Genomic DNA, 24,544 nt, shown 5'->3' on the forward strand with positions numbered 1-24,544 from the left:
GACTACAGGTAGGCCAGGAAATTTAGATTAAAATTTGCGTTAGGTCAAAATGTCTGCAACAAAACCGTTCTTTTTACGATAAAATAGAATAAATCATACTGATCACACTGATATAAAGTTGGCCACTATAGGGGGGCCGGAACATAGGTAGATTTTGATTTTTAATGACCAGCATCGAATATTTTTATTACTTCTGCCTGTGCAAGAGCGCCTTACAAAGAGTCGCAAGGCAAGCTCAGGCGAAGGTTACGCAAGTGCGGTATAAGGGGTCGCCGGAGGAAAGCGTTCAGCGCGGTACAGTACATGTGACTGACTGCTGCCGCGCTGATGCTGATCTGTGAGCAGGTCACTGAATCTGAACAATAAGCTAGAAACAGAGCTCTTTCGGGTCAAAAGGAAACAAACATTTTCAATTTTATGTATTTTATACTAAAGTGGTAGAAGACGCAAATCCGCTTTTATGAATGTTTTCCAGTTTCCTACCATTCATGACATATCATAAAGAATGAAATCAGTATTATTCAATTCCTTAAGCCAGCTTAAACATTACCTGTGTGGTAACGATGCTGTAGTGCCTAGCTATTATTACTTTGGTAAACGGAAGGAACAAATCATTCACTGTCGACTTCGTCTAGGGATTAGTGACTTTAGAGAAGATATGTTCAACAGACATTTAATAAACGACCCACTTTGTGCTTGTGGCACTGCAAGCGAAACTGCTGAACATTATTTATTATTTTGTCAAGACTTTCATATGGCTTGGGCAAACACAATCTTAAATTTATCTCCAAACTATATTCACGTTAACACTCTGTTGCATGGAGATCCTGTTCTCCAAAATCATACAAATATATTCATATTTCAAATTGTTCACCAGTTTATCTCCGATTCAAATAGATTTTAGCTTAGAAAGTATTGTGAAGAAAGGGTACAACATGATCCTATTCGTAAAATATATGTTGGATTTATTTGACTGACCAAATACTCAAAGTTGAATTGATTGGCCAATGATCTGTTAGAATTTCTCCTCTCCCCTCTGTTCCCCCTCCCCCACCACCTTACCCACCATTCTTCTAAATTTTCTTCTTCTTCGTGTTTTTCTTCTATTAGGCCAATTACTTTGGTGATAATAAATTTAATCTCATGTTAATATTGATATTAGCATTATTTTACTATATTATGTACTGTTTGTTTATTTGTTTTATTTCATTATTTCATTACTTACTGTTTATGAATGTTATTTGATACAAGTCATAATATGGTTCATCAGCCGTCATGATAAAATTGAAGTGCAACGTTGTGAGCACAGTATAAGCTTTAAGCTTGTTGATGCTCATTTGTCATTCATTGCATTGTAATCATGTGTATTGTTGAATAATTAAAGATTATTTAAACCAAATCAGTATTATACCGACTGCAAAGGTGAATTTACAAAGGCAGCACGGATCATTTAGTTCGTAAGTACAATTTTGTTGATATTTTACGCAATGCACAACTTGGATATACTCCATGCTCCGCTTATTAACGTGTAGAATATGAATATCTAAATATGTGTTAACCCGTTTCGGTTTCAATGAACATTATCGGCGCTATGTCCAGACAATAAACTGGGAAAGTATGGAGGGCAGATGATGGCAAAATTGAACATCATGTCTTGATGTGAAAAGAACGGTATGAAATACATATTTTTCTTTGGAAATGAAGCAGTATTTGCGAATGTGACTCACGAACCCTGGAGCAGTAGACGTCGATTTAGCGTGGGATATAAATAATAATCATAATGATAACAATGGATCATAAATTTTATTAATGATTATGTAAAACTTTCTTGTAACACGTGTAACACTGAATCCAAGTTACCTAAACTAACTTTCCCGACGCAGATGTTTGAATTACTGGATTTATGATAATGATAGTAATGAATCTATCACGCGATCCTTAGCCAATGCAGTGCATTCAAACAAAGCCTGTGCAAAATTATGTATTTTATTAATGATTACCTAAAACCTTATGACATATGTAACATGGAACCCAAAATACCTTAACTAACTCCCCCACCCTGGATGATTTTATTTTTCAGAAACACTGCAGGCACTCCATTTTCACATCAATTCTCCCCAGTGTTTCGTTCCACACTTCGTCTGTCTTGTGAACTGATAAACTAGTTTACATCATTTCGTGATAAAACTTCACCAGACAGCAAAAACCAAAATCAAGGTAATTTAAGGGGGTGATTTTCTGCTTTGAACTTTCTTGTTTGGAACTTTTGATGCAACAAGTCTTCAACTGAAAACAGTCTTACTGAACTACATGCGTTGACTTGGTTCGAAATCTTACGCCAGTATCCGTATATTACCGCATCTCGCCATGTGTCAGAAACAGTGATTGTGTCTAAACTTAATCGGATCAGAGATAAAGTACAAACAAACCACAACAACGACGAAATCAACATACACAGTTTTGTTGTTGTTGTTGTTTTTTTATTTTTAATATAGCAACCACGGGGTGCGAATGAACATATCGGAGATTTCCGTGTAACATATGTACATCTCACACGCTGTCGGAAACAACACATTCTCTGAATCTGTGTTCAAACACACACGATTGAAGGGTGTTTGTCAAACCGATTTACGCTTTCCCGTGATGAATCCGCATGATTTATGTGGAAACAGTTCTAAATTTGTTTACATGTATATTTTATTGGTTCGTTTACATGCACTGAAGTAACACAGAAAAGCGGAACTGAAAATTAATATGCGACGTCGATTGCATTTAAATAGTTGAACAGTCTTTTTTTTCCAGAAAATGAGTGTATGTGCTGCAGAAGATAGATGTGTTGACCACCTGTTGCAAGTAAAGAACGTGTAGTGTATTCATGAATGTGCTTGCCTTTGAATGAATAAAAATACGTCAAGAGGAATGGGTTGTTTACGTCTGTCACGCGGGTTTTTTGCGTAATATTTCAAACTTAATGTACCATTTTTACTGATGATCAGTGTTTTATTATCACAACGAATGAGTATAGATCAGGTCTGTATGTACTGGATTTTAATCAGGTTTGTACTTATTTGTTTCTGACCACTCCTTGTCACAAAATGGCGCCGAAATTTTTTAATAATTTTCAACACATTTAAGACACAAGAACAAACCATATTCTCACAAAATTGTTGCAGACATTTCTCTAATGAATTGCAATCCTGATAACATGTGAAACATTTGAATAATCATTCTAAACACATGTTTATACTGAATCAGACTGAGAGACCCCCATTTCCAACAAAGTTCTGGAGACTGACCCATTTTCATTTTCCAGGCAGTCTTTGCTCTTCATGACTATCTGATGCACTTCATTTTGCCACCTTCATACTCCAGCCAGATACATTTTCTTTCCCATGCTAAACCGACGTGTCTACTGCGGCAGGGTTCGTGAGCCACATTTGCAAATACCGCTTCATTTCCAAAGAAAAATATATATTTCATACCGTTCTTTTTACATCAAGACATGATGTTGTTCGATTTTGCCATCATCTGCCTTCCATGCTTTCTGAATTAATTGTCTGGACAGTGCTCCGACAATGTTCATTGAAACAAACCTAGTTAACAGGTATTGAGATATTCATATACTACACGTTAATAAGCAGAGCATGAAGTATTTCCAAGTTGTGCATTGCGTAAAATGTCAACATAATTGTTCCTGCGAACTAAATGATCCCGTGCTGCCTTCGTAAATTCACCTTTGCAGTCGGTATAATACCGATTGCATTCTTTATGAAATGTCAGGACTGGTAAGAAGCTGTAAAACATTCATAAAAGCAAACTTGCATTTTCTACCAATTTAGTATGTAATAGATGAAATTAAAAATTTTGTTTCCTTTTGACCCCAAAGAGTTCTCTTATTTTCTGCACGGTATCTGTCATCTGCCGCAGTGACCTACTAACGGAGGTATAGGATAGCATCAGCGCGGCAGCTGTCAGCCACAAGTACTGTACCGCGCTAAACGCTTTCCTCTGGCGACCCCTTTTACCGCGCTTGCGTAACCCTCGCTTACTCATGCCTTGCGGATCTTTGTAAAGCGCTCTCTCATGGCCAAATGTGTGAGAAATAAAGATTAAAAAACAAAATCTAATCATGTTCCCGCCCACCTACAGCGGTCAAGTTTATATCAGCGTGATCAGTATGATTTATTCTATTTTATCGTGAAAAGAACGGGTTTTTTTGCAGACATTTTGACCATTTTTGTATCTGTCCTGGACTAAGGGAAGGGGAGTGAGGATCGCCAACGACTTGACAAGGGCACAGGCCCAGATCGTTGCCAGTGCGAGAAGAGAGGGGAAAAGAGCCTTTTTCCAAAAAGGACAGTTGGTAATTGCTCCAAGACTTCTTGATACCCGAGCGTACGCACAGGTTGCAGGGGGAGGGGGTGATCACAGTGTAGGTGCCAGTTCCGACACAGCACATCACGATCACTCCTCAGTGTTGATGAAGCAGGGGGTATCTGGCTTGGTCAATCATCAGGAAAAGTCCCCTCACCCTGACAGTAGAGAGAACTTGATGGTGACATACAACAATACAAAACAGTGCAAAACAGACAACATAGACAGGAATCTTTCTCCCTCCTCCCCACCCATTGACAAATCTGGTACCCAGTGTCCGAGTCAGGTCAGCAGTGCAGGTGGTGACGGGGGCTTCCCTCGGCACGGTGCAGTGACACAACGACGCGGATCAGCGAGTGACAGCGGGGATTCCCCGTGTCATGACGCGGCGAGTCATCCTGGCAGTGAGACACGTGCAGCACGTGGAAGGCAGACGGGGATGCACGCCTTCCTTGGTCAACAGCAACGAAGATCTCCGGTTGGTCCAGTGCATCACGGAGGGAGAGGGGGTGGCAGTGTCAGCAACTGGCACCTGCGTTCGAGCGGCTTTAAAAAGCCATTGGACAGGCCCGGCCATCCAATTCAGTGGAAAATTTTGTCTTATAATGTAGAAAATTTGTACAGCAAATTAAATGACATTTCTTTCTTGAATTATGTAAACAAATTTGATTTTGTTTGTTTAACAGAAACGTTCCTTTATTCATCCTTCGATTATAATGCAGTTTTTACAGATTATAAAAAAAATTCATGCGCCAGCTAAAAAGATTTCGTTTCATGGCAGAAATTCAGGAGGTGTTTTGTTGTTAGTAAGAAAGAGTATTGAAAAAAATGTTAAAGAAATAACTTATAAGTATGTCTTGTGCGGATAATACTATAGCAATAAGAATAGATAAAAATGTGTTTGGTTTTGATAAAGATGTTGTGTTAGTAGCTTGTCATGTTGTCCCAGAAGGAGGACCCATTTACAATGATAAATCTATCAAAGATGGTATTTGAATTTTGGAAGAAGCTTTACTGCATGAATTTGAAAATGATGAAGTGTATTATGATTACAGGGGATTTGAATGCCAGAACAGGACACCAGCAAGCGGAAAGTGAAGTGATGACTAATTATTTGAGTAATATGGAGTATACTGACATAGATGAGGAAAGTGGTTCACGTTATTCAAAAGACGATATTGTTAATAATTTTGGTAAATCACTACTGAACTTATGTTTCATGTTTGATTTGATTATTCTGAACGGCTTCTGTAGAAGTGAAGAGGGTGATTATAATTTTGTATCACCAAATGGTGCCAGTGTAATTGATTACTTTTTGGTTTCTGAAGATTTGCACTTGAACTTTGATTTGCATGTTGGGGAAAGGTGGACTCATGGCATCTACCAGCTGAGGTAACATGTGAAAAAAATAATGATCATTTAGGGAATAAAAACATCAGATTACAGGTTGAAGAAAAAATTATCTGGTCAGATGAGAATGCAAATGTGTACAAGAATGAAGTAGAGAGTCAGGAGTTTTACGATAGTTTACAGAAAGCATTTGAGTTATTATATGTAAATGTGAATGAAAGTTTAGACATGTTTGTTAGTGCTTTATACAGTACAGCTGCTTGTATGGTAAGAAAAGTGGGAAAAGGGAAGAAGAAAAGTAATGACTGGTTCAATGAGGAGTGTGAACGAAAGAAGCAAGAAGCTAAGAGCTTACTTAAGAGTTTCCAGTGATATAAAACAAAAAAAGACAAAAACGAAAAAAAAGAGAATTGTTTGCTTTGTGTCGAAAAGAATTTGTTAGATTAAGAAAAATAAAGGAACGAGAGTTTGTAGAAAAGAGATTAAATAAGTTCCAAGATTCAGTAAATGACACCAAGGCATTTTGGGCAGTATTAAGATTTGTAAACAGAAGGACTTTTATATACAATGAAATATCTACTGAATAATGGCACAATCATTTCTTCAGTGTTTTCAACGAATCTGTCAATAATGTAGAGCAAGGAGATGATACACAGTTTGAGGATGAAGATAATTTTGAACCATTATTAATGACCCAATATCTAAAGAGGAAGTTATAGCAGGTATCAACATTACATTTGAAAGCAGGAAAAAGTGCAGGCCGGGCCAGACAGGATTGTTGGCGAAACGTTAGAACATGCAGATTCAACCATTATTGATTTCCTTGTTAAATTATCTAATCAACTCTTTGAAAATGGTACTTTCCCTTTAGAATGGGCAACATCTATAATTATTCCAATTTACAAGAAAGGAGATGTCAACAAACCTGACAATTATCGTGGAGTAGCACTCACTAGCATTTTAAGTAAAGTCTATACTCACATACTAAACAAAAGATTAACAAAATGGTCTGAAAAAGAAGAAAAGATAATTGAAGAACAAGCAGGGTTTAGAGCTAAGTATAGTACCATAGATCATATATTTACATTGTATTCCCTTGTTCAAAAATACTTGCTCAACAATACAAAAAACAACGTTGCCTTTGTGGACTTCAGGAAGGCTTTTGATTCTGTGAACCGTAATACTCTATGGAATGTTTTGCGTGAAAGTGGTGAAAACGGAAAATTGTATATGGCTCTCAAGGGTGTTTATAAATCAGTGCTTGCATGTGTGCGTCCGAATGGTACATATTCAGAATACTTTGATTGTCCAAACGGGGTTAAGCAAGGCTGTCTTTTATGCCCACACATGTTCTCATTCTTTATCAACGAACTAGCAATGGAACTCTCAAAAGAAAAAAAAGAAAAAAAGAAAGAAAAAAGGAAGACACGGAATTCAGATAATTCCAGGAGCAGTTGAGAAATTTTTACTAATGTTTGCAGATGATGTTATCCTTTTTTTTCCGGAACCGTTATAGGCTTGCAGAACCAGTTAGATAAGAAGAAGCAGATCGTTTAGGCTTAACAGTTAACTTAGATAAAACTAACATTATAGTATTTAGAATGGATGGACATTTGTCTGTGCGCGAAAAATGGCTGTATGGAAATGTAAACATTAAAGTAACTAATTCATACAAGTATTTAGGAATGATATTTTCAACAAAATTAAGCCTGAACTATGCGTGGGACGAATCATGCAGAAAGGGAAAAAAAGGTATTATTGAAATCATAAAAAAAGCTTAACTTGATTGATTGTTGTATTTTTTGGAAAATGTTTGACACAAGATAGAACCTATATTTACATATGCAGCTGAAGTTTGGGGACTAAAAGTAAATTCACAAATGGAGAAAGTGCATACATATGCAATAAAACGTTTCCTTAATGTACCGATTCATTCATCCAACACAATGTTATATGGTGAAACAGGCAGATACCCTTTGTACATAAAAACATTTGTGAAATATTGGTTTAAATTATTGAAGTTTCCACAATCACGTTTATGTAGACAGGCTTATGATATGATGCTGTTACAATTGGAATTAGATAAAGAAAACTGGGCTTTTAGTGTTAAAAAGGTTTTATGTGAACATGGTTTTGGAATTGTGTGGATGTGTCAGGATGTAGGAAATGAACAGCAATTTATAGCAGAATTTAAAGACAGACTAATTTGTTCTTTTAAATAGAACTGGCACTCAGATATGGAAAGTAATGACAAATATTGTTGGTTTTTCACATTTAAAAGCATTTTTCAGATGGAAAAATATCTCAAAGTTATAACAAATAAATGACACAGACTAAATTTGGCAAAATTTCGCCTGAGAACATGTGGCTTCAAAGCAAACAAAAGATTCAATTCAATTCAATTCAAAATACTTTATTATCTGCTTCAACCAAAAACAGAAAATTCTCTTTAGGCTCACTTAAAATAAAATGTCCGTCAGCAAAAAAAACCCACAAACAAAAAAACAAACAAAAAAAAACAAACAAAAAAAAACTGACACACCCTTCACTTATCACCATGTACACATCAATTATTATGTAAAAAGAAAAACATGTGGGTAAGATACTATTACATTCACAGTATAACAACTGTGTATGTGTTGCGTGTGTACCCGTGCGTGTGCATGCATCGTTTTGTGTGTGCGCACGCGTGCGTGTGCGTATGTATACATTTCAATCATTATAAAAAGGAGAATATTCAGTAAGATAATAATAACATTTAAAATGACAAATGCTCATCAACAGATAAAACCGGAAAAAAACGAATGAGCAACTGGCACACCCTTCTTTGATCACAGCATACATATTAACTATCATGTTAAAAGAAAACATTTAGGTAAGAAAACAAAAATTACATTTTAAGATAAAGTGAAACATTTCAATGATATAATAGAAAAATATTCAGTAAGATAATTATAACATTTAAGAACATGAAATCACAGTTGAAGGGTCAACACCGCCACCAAGACTAAAAGCATGTAAAACTCCTTTCACGCCCCTCTGCGGCAAAACAATAACGCTGAGCACGCGCTCACACACACGCACACACACATACACACACACACACGCACCCACACACTTCTCCCCTCACCCCCTCTCCTCACTTCTTTCTTTACATGCATGCATGCATACATATAGGGAAGAAAGACAACTGCCATCATACAATAAACAAATCACAGTCAATGGAATAAAAACATTATTTGAGCGAATCATTTATCACAGCAACAGCAGAGGGGGCAAATGATTTTTTTGTACACATTCTTCTTTGCAAGAGGGATTTTTACATCGTCTGCCAGAAGGGAGTTCCTGAAAGACATAAGTGGATGAGTGGAATCATTAAAAATTTGCAGTGCTTTTCTGCTAAGTGTGGACTGGTATGGGTGTTCAGTTGTTGCTGGGGCTTGGTTATGATTTTGCTGGCCAGGTTTACAACTCGTCCTAATTTTGTCTTTAACTTCACAGTCAGATTGCCAAACCAGGCCACAGTACTGAAAGCCATGACACTTTCTATCAGACTTCTGTACACCAGCTCAAGTATGTGTGGACTAACATTAAAACTTCTTAATTTTCGCAGTAAAAAGAGTCTCTGGTGAGCTTTCTTGGCAGTGGCATCAACATGTTCACTGAATGTGAGACTGTGATCAACTACAGTCCCTATATATTTAAAACTGTCCACTATTTCCACTTGTTTCTGATCTATTATGACTGGATTTTGTGTGTGTGTGTCCCTTTCACTGCCTAAAATAAGTTCTTTTGTTTTCTCCACGTTCAATTCGAGAAAGTTATTCTTTAAGAAAGAGTTTATGACACTAATTTCTAAAAAAAAAAAAAAAAAATACTGTGAAATTGAAAACTCGTCTTTTAAAAGACATACTAAAGCCATGTCGTCAGCATATTTTACAAGACTGAGAAAAAGTTCTGAGCACCTGATGTCGTTAATGTAGAGGGAGAAAAGCAAAGGGGATAAAACACAGCCCTGCGGAACTCCAGTATTCACAGTAATAATTTCAGATAATATGGGCTAGCCAGAACTGACATTCAGACAAACACGCTGTGGCCGATCGCATAAAAACTGTCGTATCCATAAAATAAGGTCAGATGTTACATCTAGGTCTATAAGTTTCCTCACTAAAATATGATGTTGAATAGTATTAAAAGCAGCGGACAGATCCATAAAAAGTACCCTAACAGATGTTCCAGATTTGTCCAAATGACGTGCGATTAGATCATTTAAAGAAATTGTTGCATCATCAACACCTCGTCTAGCCCTGTACGCAAACTGTAATGGATCCAGGTGATCAGCTATACATTTCTATAAGTGTCCACAGACAACTCTTTCCATACATTTGGCAATGACAGATGTGAGAGCCACTGGGCGGAAATCTTTCATTTGGACAGCATCAGAAAACTTTGGCTATGGAACAATAGTTGTCATCTTCCATAAGCAGGGCATGAAATGATTATCTAAAAGAAATTGAAAAACACGTGTAAAAACTGGACCAAGCTGGTCTGCACAAACTTTCAACACGCGACCTGACAGGCCGTCTGGTCCGGGCGCTTTGTTTGGGTTGACACGTGAAAAACACCTCGTCACCTCAGCTGTGTCCAGTTCCACAGGGCAAGAGACAAGTGACTGACAGATTATCACACTCTGCACGGAAATCCTGCCTGTCAAACCTTGCATAAAACCTGTTCATGTCATTGGCAAAGCCAAAGGGGTCATCAGACAACAGAGCTTTGGGCCGCTGTGTCCTCCCCATCATTGTATTTAACCCCTGCCAGGCCTTCCTAGCATCCCCACACAACAATTTTCGTTCCACTTTATATTCACGTTTTGCTAACTTAAGTTGACTGTTAAAACTTCTTTTGAGTTCATTTACCTTAAAAGATGGTTTCAAGCAGACACATCCACAGAATCGCCATGCCTTTTGTGTGAATTCAGAGTTGATGATGAAATAAATTTCCTGTTTCAGTGTTAAGTCATATGATGAACTGAGAAAAAAAAAGTGCATTCTTTGAGTTAGATATTGCTAAAAGACATGATCTCGTTGCTGCTTTATCGTCTGATGATGAAGTTATAATACAGTTGATAGCGAAATTTATTGCAGAAGCTCACACATTAAAACATAACCTTATTAACGATAACAATAACGGAAATAACGAGGAAAATAATCATGTGTAGTATCTATTTTTGTGTGTGTTCTGATAAGTAAATACCGATAAATTACATAACACTACAGAATGGGTGGCTGAGTTTGGTTGTATTATTCCTTTTTCCTTTTAATTTTATTTTATTTTGTTTTATATGTGTTTATTTCATTTGTTTAGATTTGAGAAACTTTGAAAAAGAGTGTGAGAGGGTATGTGAGAGGTACTACTGGAACGAGCAGAATGTGTTCTGCTGTTCTTGTGTTTAAAAATAACCCGTCCCCCACCTTGTCAATAGACCCCTGCAGGTAATGACAATAAAGTGTCAAAGTGTCTCTCTCTCTCTCTCTCATTTGCCTCTCTTCCCCTCTCTGTCTCTTTCGGTCTCTATGTTTATCTTTCACCAACCATCCCCGCCCTTCCGCGTCTCTTTGTATGTTTGTCTGATTGTAATTGCCTACCTACACTCCTGTCTGCCTACCTCTGTGTCTACCCCCCACACCCCACCTCTCTCTCTTTCCCCCGCCCCCTCGCTCTCTCTGTGTGTGTCTCTCCCCAACCCTACCCCCATGTACCATACTGAGATAGATATATGAGATATGTGTAAGAGTGTTTAGTAAAAGGAAATCCAAAGATGGAAATCCAAGCTGTAAAGTTTCAGTTTCAGTTGCTCAAGGAGGCGTCACTGCGTTCGGACAAACCATATACGCTACACCACATCTGCCAAGCAGATGCCTGACCAGCAGCGTAACCCAACGCGCTTAGTCAGGCCTTGAGAAAAAACAACAACAAAAAAAACAAACCCCAAAACAAACAAAAAAACAAAAAAACGGGGGAATAAATAATAGATAAGCTTACATAAATAAATAAATAGATGAATAATAATTATAATATAGAAAAAGGTAGTAGTAATAATAATAGTAATACTAATAAAATGATTTTAAAAAAAATTAAATAAGACAACAATGGTGATAAATAAGCGAATAAATGTAAAACATGAAGACACACATTCACACACACACCCACACATGCACAACAGAAATGCACCAAACATGCAGTTTCACAGATATGAAAGCACAGTCAAATACATATAAACGTACATGAGCTCCAACACACACATACACACACACACACACACACACATTACCTTGCACCTCCTCTACCCCCCTCCTCCACACACTCATTTCTAGTCTACGTATCGCAGCTTCCACGGCACACACACACACACTCACAGAGATGAACACTTACTTGTACAAGCACACACACATACGCCCATATCTCCCAACCCCAACCCCACACACATATATACAAAGATACATACATACATATATATATATATATATATATATATACGTTCCAATATCCTGTTGCTCCCACAGTGTAGGCATGCATATACTCACATACCTCATCCTCTACCCCACCTCCCCCCGCACTCCCACCTCCTCACACACACACACACACACACACACACACGTACACAGATCTCTCCTGACACTTGTGTACACTTACACTCTCGCGCATTCACAAACGCACTCAAAAGCACAGACCCACACATCCACACAAACACACACGCACAGAGGCTGCCACTGACTGGCCGCAAGAGGGATGGGAAAAGATCTCTGATGCCAAAAACGTGGCGTCTAGTGTGTTGCTCAGTCTATTGTATTTGGAAAGGCCCACAGAGACTGTTCCGTTTTGAAGAAATTTGCGCAATGTTGGTTTGGAAATGATGCCGATATTTGTTTGATTTGCAAAGCATCGTGCTCTACCTTTCATGTTAGACTTGCGGCCGCTCCCTCTCTCTGCTTTTATTTCTTTGAGGCGATCGATGATGTGATGGTCTTGTACCTGTTCTTTTTGGTATTCTTTGATTTTTCTGAGGATTTCCGATTTTCCTAGATGTAGGCCGCTCGTTGGTGTTGCGTTACCAGCAAGTCTGTCAGCTCGCTCATTTCCCTTAACACCTGCATGTCCCGGGCAGTATGACCATGTGAGTTTTTTAATCTGAAAGTTGCGCATTGCCTTATGCCACTCTGGGCTTCCCATTCCGTTTTCAATTTTCTGTATGAGGTTCATTGAGTCGGTTAGAATCATGGCATGTTGGTTTCCGGGCGTATGGATGGACGATAGCCACTGGAGGGCATGTGTCGCAGCTTCAACTTCCATCGTTAGGCTGGAGGTTGTGACTTTGTAGGCAGCATTCTCTTCCCAAATTGTTTTCCCATTTTGTTTCGCAGTGAATCCCCAACTAGACTGGTCTTTGGTGACTGAGCCATCTGTGTATATGATGATGTCCTCTTCTTTACTGTTTTCTTCTATGAGTAGCTTCACTTCCGCATCAGTTTTGCCCTCTGGCCATTCCCGACAATGTCTTCCTAGAGTGGGTGAAATGACTGTTGAATAGATGGTTGAGGTTTTTGGGGTTTTTCTCCCATTCTTTTGTTTCTTTCAGGTCTTGTAGTCGACATACTAGCTGGATTGTGTCTTCTGCTTGTCCCATCCATGATCTTCCTCGTCCTAGACGGCTGCCTTTTGGTTCTTTGACTGCGTCATGCAGTGGGTTTTGAGGGTTTTCTAATGCTTTGAAGTAGGTCTTGACCTGTTCTAACTTGTTTCTGGCCTGCACTGAAGGAAGGTCAAGCAGGTATCGCATGGTTTCTGTGGGCGTGTCTTTTGTTGTTCCAAGGATCAGCCTCATAGCTTCATTTTGTACTCTTTCTAATTTTAGGAGGTTGCTTTGAGACGGTGTTGTTAGCCCAAGTCCGTAGTCGATCACACTGAGGACGAGTGATTGGTATAGCAGGAAGAGGTGGCGTTGTTCAATTCCTTTGGTTGCCATTGCTTTTAAGACTGAAAGGCCCTTTTTGCATTTGAGAACAGTATTTTCCGTATGTTTTCTGAAGGTCAGCATCCTGTCGAAGTGTATTCCTAGGTAGCGTAGGCATTCAGTTTTCTCAATTTGAATCCCATCGAATGACACAGAAGGTGGTGATTTGCTCGCGGTTTTGTTGTTGAGGGTGCACAGCAACGTTTGGGCTTTCGCTGGATTGATGGAAGATCCTGTGTCTTTGCACCATTGAGCAATATTGTTTAGTTGTTTCTGGACGGCTTTAGTTCTCTCCTGAGCATCTTTCGAAGTTTTGAAGACCAGGCCATCATCTGCAAGGGTAAGCACCCGAGCAATTCCATTGTTGTTTAAGTATGCAAGGCCCTTCGTGTAGACATTGTAGAGGACAGGAGAGAGCGGAGACCCTTGTGGCAGTCCCATGGATAGTTTAGAAGGTGCAGACATCCAATCTCCGAGGCGTAGGACGACGGTTCTTTCCTGAAGCGCTGCTGCTATCCATCTTGTCAGTGTCAAACTTACTCCATAACTTAGTAGCAGCTCCATGAGGTGCGCAAACTGGACTTTATTGTAGGCATCTTCAAGGTCAATTGCTACTGCTAGTGTTTCTTCTTTTCTTTGAAATCCTTCATACACCTCATATGCAAAAGCAGCTGCATTTTCCCATGTGGACTTGCCTGTTCTGTAACCACCTTGATTTGAAGGGAGAATGTGCCTGTGTTCAAGATCCCTTGCAAGTTTCCTGGCTATCATGCGTTCCATGAGCTTTCCAGCAATGTTTTGCATGGTTAGGATCCGGTAGCCGCTTACCTGACGATGGTCCTTTCCTGGTTTTGGTATGGGTTTTAAGAAGCTGTGTGTCCAGTCCTCCGGCACCTGTCCATTGTGGAAACTGTTTTGATATAGATTGAAAAGTTCGCTTCTGTCTTCTTCCGATAGCTCCTTGATGTCTGAGTAGCGAACTTTGTCTGGGCCAGGAGCCGATTCTTTCTTGCATTTAGCTATTGCCTCGTTTAGATCATCCATTGTCAAGTCATCATCTGGTCCGGTCTGCATAAGGGTTTGGTTTAACTCCTCAATATATTTCTTTTTCTCATCTAAGTTTCTTTGATCACTCTGTTGTATGAAACGTTTGAGCAAGGCAGATCCTTTTTCTTCATTTGTCTTAAGCTTGGTTCCGTCAGTGTCTAACATGTCTGGGGTTGTTGTTGTGCACGTTTTTCCTTCCATGCGACGATAAAATTGCCAGAACTCTGTCAATGTCGAGTCATAACTGAGTGCCTCGCAAAACTGTTTCCACTTGTCATTTTTGGCCTCTTGAGCAATGACTTCAAACTGTTGAGTTTTTTCTTTCATTTTTGTTTCAATATCTTTGTCCGGAGATGGTTTTGTTTTTTCTTTTTGCCAAAGTTTGACAGCCGCATGTTTTTCTATCCAGGCTCTCTCTGTGTCGGTATTCCACCATGGGGGCTGAATAGTTTGCATCCTGTTCAGTGCCGTTCTTTTGTTTCTTCTGCGTCTTAATTTTTCGATGACGGTTGTCTCTTTGGTTTCATACTGAAATGGATCACGCAGTTTCATACAGGGTTTATCTGACAGTTTCTGTAGACTGAAAGCTACCGGGAGGTGGTCGCTGCCTTGGTATGGAAGCGTCTCTGCATTCATTTCTGCTCTGAATTTTGGAGATGTTAGAGCGATGTCGATCACACTGTCACTGTCCCCTTGTCTTGTTCCAAGGCGAGTTGGGGATGTGGTTGTTCAAGGGCTAAGAAGAATTTCCCCTATCATTCCTTCAAGTGCGAGTCCTTGTGGGTTGGTGTTCCGCTGGTCCCATAACTTCGATCTTGCATTAAGGTCTCCACAGATAATGACCGAGTCTCCAAGTTCGTTCTCTATTTCCTCTAAAAAGGCCCAATCCTCTTTTGTTGTGCAGGTTCCTGGGTGAACATAGGCATTGATGAGCACGATGCTTTTGTGAACTCCGTCAGGTTTTTCAAGATGCACCCCCACTAATTCACATGAGTTGCTACACCATTTCTCTAGATTTATGGTGGAAACTTTGTTTTTTAGGTTTTTGTTCAGTATGATTGCTACCCCTCTTCCTTCATTCCTTTGAAAGACTGTGAAATTATCAAAATGTATTGGTCTGTCTGCACTTGTCCTGGTCTCTTGGAGACATAGAATGTCAAAATCATATGCCAATTTCTCAATTGTTGAGATTCTCATTCTTGCGCTGGAACAATTCCAACTGCCGATTCTAAAGAATTTCTTTGACAGCCTCTCTGCTTTTGTCATTCTGCTACCTGAGCACAATCTTTTCCCACCTCTTTTGCCACGCCTGTTTTGGGGTTTTGGGGATCTGAATTTATGTCTCGTGCTATGCAGCTGATCCCCGAGGTGCACGCGAGACAGGGTTTTTTTTAGTATCCATAGAAGGGTGTTCTATGTGGTGAGGGAAAGTATTCGGTCACCCTGACAGAGCCTCTTATCAGGGAAGGGCAATGGATGTCCATCTGTGTGGAGTCCGTCAGCCTGGTGTCGCCCTAAGGCCAGACTGCATACAGTTAGTGACTGTTTAACCCAACAGCCATTCATCCCATTGGTACTGTATGAAAGCCGTGGGATTGGGGATTTTTGTCGGGTTGTCTCCTCTTTGCCAGTGGAAGGGTGCATATGGGTATTGTTTCATAGCAGATTCTATTTTGCAGAAAAATGAAGGTTATTCTGAAATATTCCCCAAGCGAGCGGAGCGAGCGAGGGGAGTTTTGAGCCCTCTCAATAATTTACTAATAATTCAAAGATCAAACAATAACGTGATGACAAATTATTAATCAGAATCACAGAAAAATTACTTATCTGTTTTGAAGCTTGTAGACTGTCCGTTAAAATAACCAGTGGTGGTTTTAACACCTGGTAGACTTTTACACTGACTGACTGAGTGGTTTTAACATCCAGTTTTCAAGCTGTAAAATGAGAATAAAGTGAAATAAAATATAACGGAGAATTTAATCGCATAAAAAGACACTGACATTAGAATAGGAAAATAGTTTGTTCGTTTATTTATTTATAGTCTGTTCATCTAAGATGTTGATATTAGATTGAAAATAAATTATATTATTATTATCATTTGGATTATTATCATTTCTATCATAATGATGATTGTTATTATTAATTAGAAATAGACATTTCTGTATATTCGAATGAAAAGGGGGGCGGTTGAGATGGAGGGGAGGGGGTGTGGGGGTGGGGGCAACGGGGAGGGGACTAAGAAAGGAAGAGAGAGACAGACAGACAGACAGAGAACAGAATGTGGAAAAGATGGAGTACAAAATCTAAAATGGAGAGGGTGAGTGTCAGTGATTGGAGAAAAAACCCCATAATATTGGAAGCGTGTGTGTGAGAGGCGGGACGGGGGAAGAGGGATAAGGACAAAAAGAAAAAAAAAGAAAAAGAAAAAAAAAATTCAATAATCAAATATTGTATGCACTACTTCTGTACATTATTATTTGAAAAGAGGTTCATGTGGGGACCTACAATAAACAACCAGCTGGACTATTTAACACATAGCTAGATAACTTTAATAAAGAACAGTTTGAAATATATAACTTTTTCCAAAAAATGTTAACATTTGAAACTGGTAACACGTGTTCCGTAATTTCTGGAGGCAAAAAAGGTTTCATTACTAAACAGCGGTTTAAAACGTGCTCTACCGTTAAACGTCCCTTGCAAATGCATTCAATATTTTCACAATATTTTGTGTATAGCGCATTTAGTAATAACCTAAATGCCATGCTGTTACCAGCCCTGCCAGTTCTTTTAGCATTTAATAAGGCAGAAGTGTTAACTTCTAAAGGCATAAAGGAATTTTGCATATTTCTTTCAACAATATTACACATTTCAGATGATGATAAACGACGAGGAAGTTCAATTGCATTTAAAGCGTTTTTAGCTCCAAGCTTTGCAAGATGATCTGCACGTTCATTAGAGAAAAGCTCACAGTGTGAGGAAATTCAGCACATTTCAATATTAGTTCCTCTCATTTGAATACAGTGAATCAAAAATCTTATTTCAAAAATGATGTTATAATTAATGTTCGTACAACCTGATTTGATAGACTGCAGAACTGATTTTGAATCGACACAAAATAAAACATTAATCAAGTTTAGGGGCAGATCAATTACATATGTTAATGCCATAAGGATGGCAATTAATTCAGCTGTAAAAATTGAGAAGCCCTTTCCAATATGATATGACTTTTCAATTTTCAAAGCAGGAATTGCATATCCAGAACCAGCAAACTGATGTTCTAGAACAGAACCGTCTGTAAATATTTTTAAGTGGTGGGGGTATGTTTCAGACAAGTGTGATTTGACTCGAGAAGCTAGTGTTAAAAAGGGGGTAGTAGTGGTGGGGGTAGGGGTTGAGTAGGGGTAGGTGTAGAAGGTGAAGAGGTAGAGTAGGATAACAGGCAGAGGATAGGTGCACAATCCACTCTCTCCTCGTACCACAGCAGAGTCTTTTAGAAAGATGAATTGAGGTGTTTATTTCTCTAACTTAACAGCACACCTGGAACACACACAATATTAAAACCCAGGTTAAATCAATACCAAAACATATGCTAAACATAATTGCACTGATGTAACAGAAACATCATTATGTTGTCTGGACAAGTAAACAATTCCACAAATAACCTTTCTCCATTCTGACACTCAATGTCTAGCCGTACACTCTCTTCTCAAAGAGATCTATGTAAAAATGTAAAACAAGCTTCATATAGCTTACCATCAACAATCAGTGGCATATAAGTTAATGTGCACCAAATATATGACAAACAAATACTAACTCCCAGTGTTTAACTCCTGTCAAACCACCATAGAATAATAGCTGTCGCACCAAGTATGTGGCAGACAATTACAAACTCCCAGTGTTTAACTCCAGTTAAATCACCATACAGTAATAGCTGTTTCCATTAAGACTGAACAAATCTGTACTTTGTCTCTGCAAAGTATCTCATTGGTAAAATGTTTACATGGGAATCATATAGTTACCAAGTAATTTGGTAAATATATAGCAACCTGTGTGCACCAACATAGGACTACCTCTCAGTGGTCTCAAATCTTATTGAACACATACAGCTATGTGTTACCCCACTGGCATATAACATGACTACAGCACATGGTAATCACAACTACCAAGTCACACATGTTCCCCATGTTGCATTATCACTCATGTGCACACACACATGGAAACACATGAACATACAGTTAGCCTGTAGATTTGTTCACCTTGAATATAACCATCACCACCTAACATACAAAATAGGTATGTCAAACCTCAAAATAACTCCAACTGTTGCAACCAAAACATTCTACACAGATGCAACACACATAATCTCTGTGTTTCTTTGTGACTGAATGCTTACATTGTTCCCACAGTATGTCAACAATTGACACACCACTGACATGTTACTGAACATTATCATTTATGCAAGCCAAGATGCACAACATGTAAACCCTAACATGATGTCCAAGCATCATACCATAATATCAACCTATAGGAAACAGGAAAGGGGGGGGGGGGGGGGGGATACCCAAATACCCTAAACCAGTACACCATTTAGTCATGTATTGGCTACATTGTGTATTTTAACCACTTTTCCCTCAGTCACTAGCCTCAAATACATTTAAGCCATACACATGCTGGCTATGCTCTCTCACAAGTCATGGTATCTGCATCAACACATTCCAGTTACCTTAACTGTAAAATACCACATCAGCTAAAAAGGATCTCTCAATGTTCTTGTGACACAACATCACAATTCTACAAACTCCAAACTGTTTCCAAAAACCATAAAGTAAATTGTCAACAAAGTAAATTACCAGTACAAGCATTACTCACAGCCCCCAACGTTTCAGGGTTCACTTGATATTCATGTAGCAGAACACAATCCCACTGAGCCAGTGTGTTAGTCACAGAATCCAAGTATACCATAAATCAAGCATTCAACTAAGTCCGAAAAATAGATGCTAGTTTGACACTCACAGCCCCCATGGTACTGTCTTGACCGTCTGGCTCTCCTGGCCTGCTTCAAGGAAGGAAAAGAAAGAAACCCCACTTGCCTATTCATTTTATCCTCTTCACAAGCTGGCGCTGTATGCAAATTATCTTCCGACCCAGAACGTTTCCAATTGGCTGAAGTTAACAGACCAATCTGGGACCAACCGTGCTAGACTTGCACATCCAACACTTTTCTCACAGAACCCAGCATTGTCAAGGAGAAGGGGAGGGGAAGGGGAGGGGGGGGGGGGGGTGATGAAAAGAGGAAGGGAAGGAGGAGGATGAAATACTCGTATGATACAGTATTTATGACAGAATGGACACAACCCAGAGCGTGTGGATCTTTCTTGTTTATTCTCTAGATCTTCCCAGACAAAGCCGCCCAACCATTGGCATGGTTTCGTATGACATAGTTTCGTACAATGTATAACATCCCCCTTCTTTCAACAGAAGATCCAATTTCAATAACATTGAAACAATCTACTCAAAATTAAATTGCTCTGTTCTTGAACACGGAAACTGTCATTAAACTAGCACATAACTTGTGCATGCAAGAAATAACGAAAACGAAGTAAAACAGTTACCTTGTTTCAGCACTGTGGTGTGTGTGTGTGTGTGTGTGTGTGTGTGTGTGAACAGTCTGTTAGTGTCACTCTTCCCTGTATCTCAGGGGCTTTCTCACTTCCCTGCCAGAGCGCGTGGTGTTCCGTGGGGGAGGGCTCTCTGCCGTGAGTATCTGAGTGTCCGGGGGAACGGGGGAGCTCTGGCTGCCTGCCGACATCAACTTGTCTGTAGCCGGTATCTCCTTTGGTCCAATGGTCTGCTGCTGTGTCGGTGCATCTCTTGACTCGGACATGCCGGTACTTTCCTCTCCTCTGACGCGTTCGCACAGGGCAATCCTGTTCCGGCGGAGTGTGCTGCCCGTGTACGTTCTGACGTTGTATGACCTAGGAGTGGAGGCTTTGTTCACCACCTGCCCTGGCTCCCATCTTTTGGTCTCCTGGTTCCAGATACGAATGCCCTGTCCTGGGTAGAGTGGGGGGAGGTCACTGGAGGCAGATTTGTCATAATTGGCTTTCATAGTCTGTCGCCTCTCGTCCAGTTGTAGCTTGTACTGTTGATACTCAGCGAGTGGCGCTACCCGCGAGGGTAGGAGGGTGGCTAGGGGACGACCGAAGAGCATTTCAGCAGGGGATGGGAGCTTGGAGTCCACAGGAGTGGCTCGGAGGTTGAGCATGGCGAGCTGGAAACCTTTTCCTTCCCTGTCACATTTCTTGATGGACTTCTTGACCGTCTGCACCTGGCGCTCTATGAAGCCGTTTGATTGGGGGTATCTTGGGGATGAGGTAATGTGCTCGATGCCGTACTTGTCCATGAGTGCTCTGAAAGGCTGGCCTTGGTACTGTGGCCCGTTGTCACTGACAATCTGGTCGGGCCGTCCGAACATGGCGATGACCTTCTCCACTTCATCCGCTATGGCTTGGCTGGACGTGGTTTTCATCTCGGTCACGATGGGGTATTTTGAGAAATAGTCTGCAATCAGGAGGAAGTTGCGGCCTTCAATTTCAAACAGGTCTGTTCCTAATTTTCTCCAAGGGCTGTTGGGAATGTCATGGGGAAGAAGGGGCTCACGCTAGTTTGCACTCGTGAATTCTTGGCAGGTTGCGCATGATCTGACTACTTGCTCAATGTCTCTGGAGATGTTTGGCCAGTACGCACATTCTTTGGCCAGGAGTCGCGTCTTCTCTAGGCCTTGGTGAGATTGATGGAGTTGTTTCAGTACATCCTGCTGGAGAACCTTGGGTATGATTACCTCCTGTCCTTTGAAGATGATCCCATCTTCTATTGCTAGCTCGTCTCTGAATGACCAGTATGGTCTGACATCTGTGGGGAGTGCTTTAATGTTGTCTGGCCACCCGTGAACTATGGTCTCCATCAGGCTGTTCAGCACAGGATCGGTCTTGGTGGTTTCACGTAGCTGGTATAGCTTCTTGGGTGTGAAGCTTATGAAGTCGTACTGACAGAAACCAATCTCGTCCTCGGAGAGGTCTAGGCCGTCCACACGGAGGTCGAGATCAATGGATGCCTTGTCCGCCTGGGATGGGAGTCTTGACAGCGTGTCTGCGAGGGTCATGGATTTCCCGCTGCGGTATTCCACCTCATAGTCGTATCCCTGGATCTTTTGTAGCATGCGCTGGAGACGTGGTGGGGCTTTGAGCAGTGGCTTCTGTACTATCATCTCGAGCGGTTTGTGATCCGAGATCACCTTGAAAGGCCTCCCGTAGAGGTATGTATGGAACCGTGTGATTCCAAAGACCACCGCGAGCATCTCACGGTCGATGTTTGGGTAGTTGCTTTGTGTGGAGTCAAGTGACTTGGATGCGAAGGCGACCGGATACCCATCCTGAATGATGGCTGCACCCAGGCCCTTCATGGAACTGTCGACCTCCAGCACAGTCGGTTTCTTCGGGTCATAGAACTTGAGGCATGTGGTTGATGACACCAGTTTCTTGAGGTTGTTGAAGCAGTGGATGAGGTCTTCTGACATGATGAATGGCACGTCTTTTTTCAACAGCTCCCTCAGCGGCTGTGACTCCTTGCTGAAATTTGGGATGAACGTCGACAGATACGTCATCATGCCGAGGAATCTCTGTAAGTCTTCTTTGTTTTCAGGGATTGGCATGCTCTGAATGCCCTGGATTTTGGCCGGATCTGGGCGAATCCCGTCCTTGGAGTATATATTCCCAAAGAAGGAGATCTCTTCCTTGCGTATGTCGCACTTTTCTGAATTGAAAACGAGCCCACACTGTTTGGCTCTTTCCATCAAGCGCCTGAGGTTGTCGTCGTGCTCCTGCACATTCTTGCCATGCACGCACACATCGTCTGTGATGCCGGTCACGCCTGGAAGGTCTTCCAGGATCTCGTCCATTCTTGCTTGAAAAATGTCTTGCGATACACGCAGTCCAAAGGGGAGTCGTTTCCAACAATAACGACCAAAGGGCGTTCAGAACGTGGTCAACAGTTGGCTTGGTTCGTCGAGGTGGACTGACCAGTATCCTGCCTTGGCGTCCATCTTGCTGAATACTGACGATCCAGTGAATTTGGGATTGATCTCTTCTAGCGTAGGGATTTTGTGGGGACATCGCTTCAATGCTGCGTTGAGCTTCTGGGGATCAATACAGATACGGAGAGAGCCATCTTTTTTCACTGAGTAGGCTAGGCTGGAGCACCAGTCTGTGTGCTCTTTGACCTTACGGATGACTCCCTGCTTAACCATTTTCTCCAGCTCTGCTTTTAGCTGTTCTTCAAGGTGCACAGAACATTTTCTTGGGGGATCGATGGAGGGTTCTGCTCCCGGTTTGGTGTATAGCTGGGCTGGGTTTTGGAAGTCCCCAAGAGTGTCAAACTGGCCTGGGTAAGCCTGCTTTAGGCTTTCAATTGATGAAACGTCTGTTGTGCTGATTTCGCTGCAGTTGATAGTCACCAACCTCAACTTCTCACAGGTAGGCAGACTGATGATGCATGGGCCTTCTACGTCTACCACGTAGAACTTGGCTTTAGTGAGCTTGCCCTTGTGACTGAGCTCAAGCTCGAGGCTACCATGGCAAGAAATCTTCTGCCCGTTGTACGCCGTCAGCCTTGTGTTCTTGACAGGTGTGATAATTTTGGATGGATCACGTTTTCCATACAGCTTCCTGTATGTCTGTAGAGTTAGAGTGTTACCAGATGCCCCAGTGTCAATTTTCAGCTTAATTGGTATCTTGCCCATCTTTCCTGGGGCTATGACATCCATCGTTGTGAAAGCTTCACTAAGGACGCTGGAAATGTTGATTGTGTCATGCTGAATGCTGTCATCATCACTTGTGTCTTCAGTCTCCAACGCCATGTCGTGAATTTTCTTTCTGCCTTTGGTTTTCTTTTTGCTATCACTGTTTTGTATGCGGGCCAGGTCTTCTCTCTTTCTCTGTCTGCATGCTCGTCGCCAATGTCCTTTCTTTCCACAATGGTGACAGGTGCTGTCGAACGCTGGGCATTTCCGTGGATCATGGGAAGTATTACAATTCCCACATGACCTGGTTTTCCGTACCTGCTTGTCGCTAAGCAGGTCAAGCTTGTGTTCCCCTGTGCTAGGGTTGAATTGCTGAAGCTTGCTGCGTCCGGCAACTATGGCTTGGTATCGTCTGCCTTCAGCAAGAGCGTCGGCCAGCTTGTACCCTTTTGCCTTTCCCAGCAGGTCGCGTTGGAAGTCCTCAAGTGGAGTGGATGCTATAATCAGTTCTATCAGTCTCTCTTCCATCTCTGTTTGGTCAAACTCGCACTTCATGGCCAGAGTGCGCACTCGCAGGATGAAATCATCCAGAGTTTCATCCTCGCGTTGCCGACACTCCATCAGATGTAAGCGGTGGACTCTGAAGTTGATCTTGGGCTTGAGTTGGGATTCGAAGAACTCCCACAGCTTGTCTGGTTTGCGTTTGTCCTCCTCTGACAGGCCGGACACTTGCAGTCGTCTGGTGCCCTCGTCACCGATGCCGCGCAAGATCTTGAGCGCTTTTTTGTTATCGTTCTCTTCGTCTTCACAGTATACGGAGATATTGCTTTTGAACAATTGTAAAGCTTCCTCGTGATTGTCAGTAGCCCAATTCATTTGAGGTATGCGTGCAGCAGCCATGATTGTGTAATGTGTATGGCTGCAAGAGAGATATTTACGTCTGTTTGATGTGTCACCAGTCT

The 24,544-nt window shown here is 41.0% G+C and overlaps 1 protein-coding gene across 1 annotated transcript in view; it reads right to left on the reverse strand.

Annotated features, from left to right (window-relative positions):
• The window catches only part of LOC143300610 (dehydrogenase/reductase SDR family member 4-like), a 124,060-nt gene that overhangs the window by 89,558 nt on the left and 9,958 nt on the right, over positions 1-24,544 (reverse strand). The window lies entirely within an intron of this gene.

This window comes from Babylonia areolata, chromosome 26, assembly GCF_041734735.1.
Source record: "Babylonia areolata isolate BAREFJ2019XMU chromosome 26, ASM4173473v1, whole genome shotgun sequence".
Lineage (NCBI taxonomy): Eukaryota > Metazoa > Mollusca > Gastropoda > Neogastropoda > Buccinidae > Babylonia > Babylonia areolata.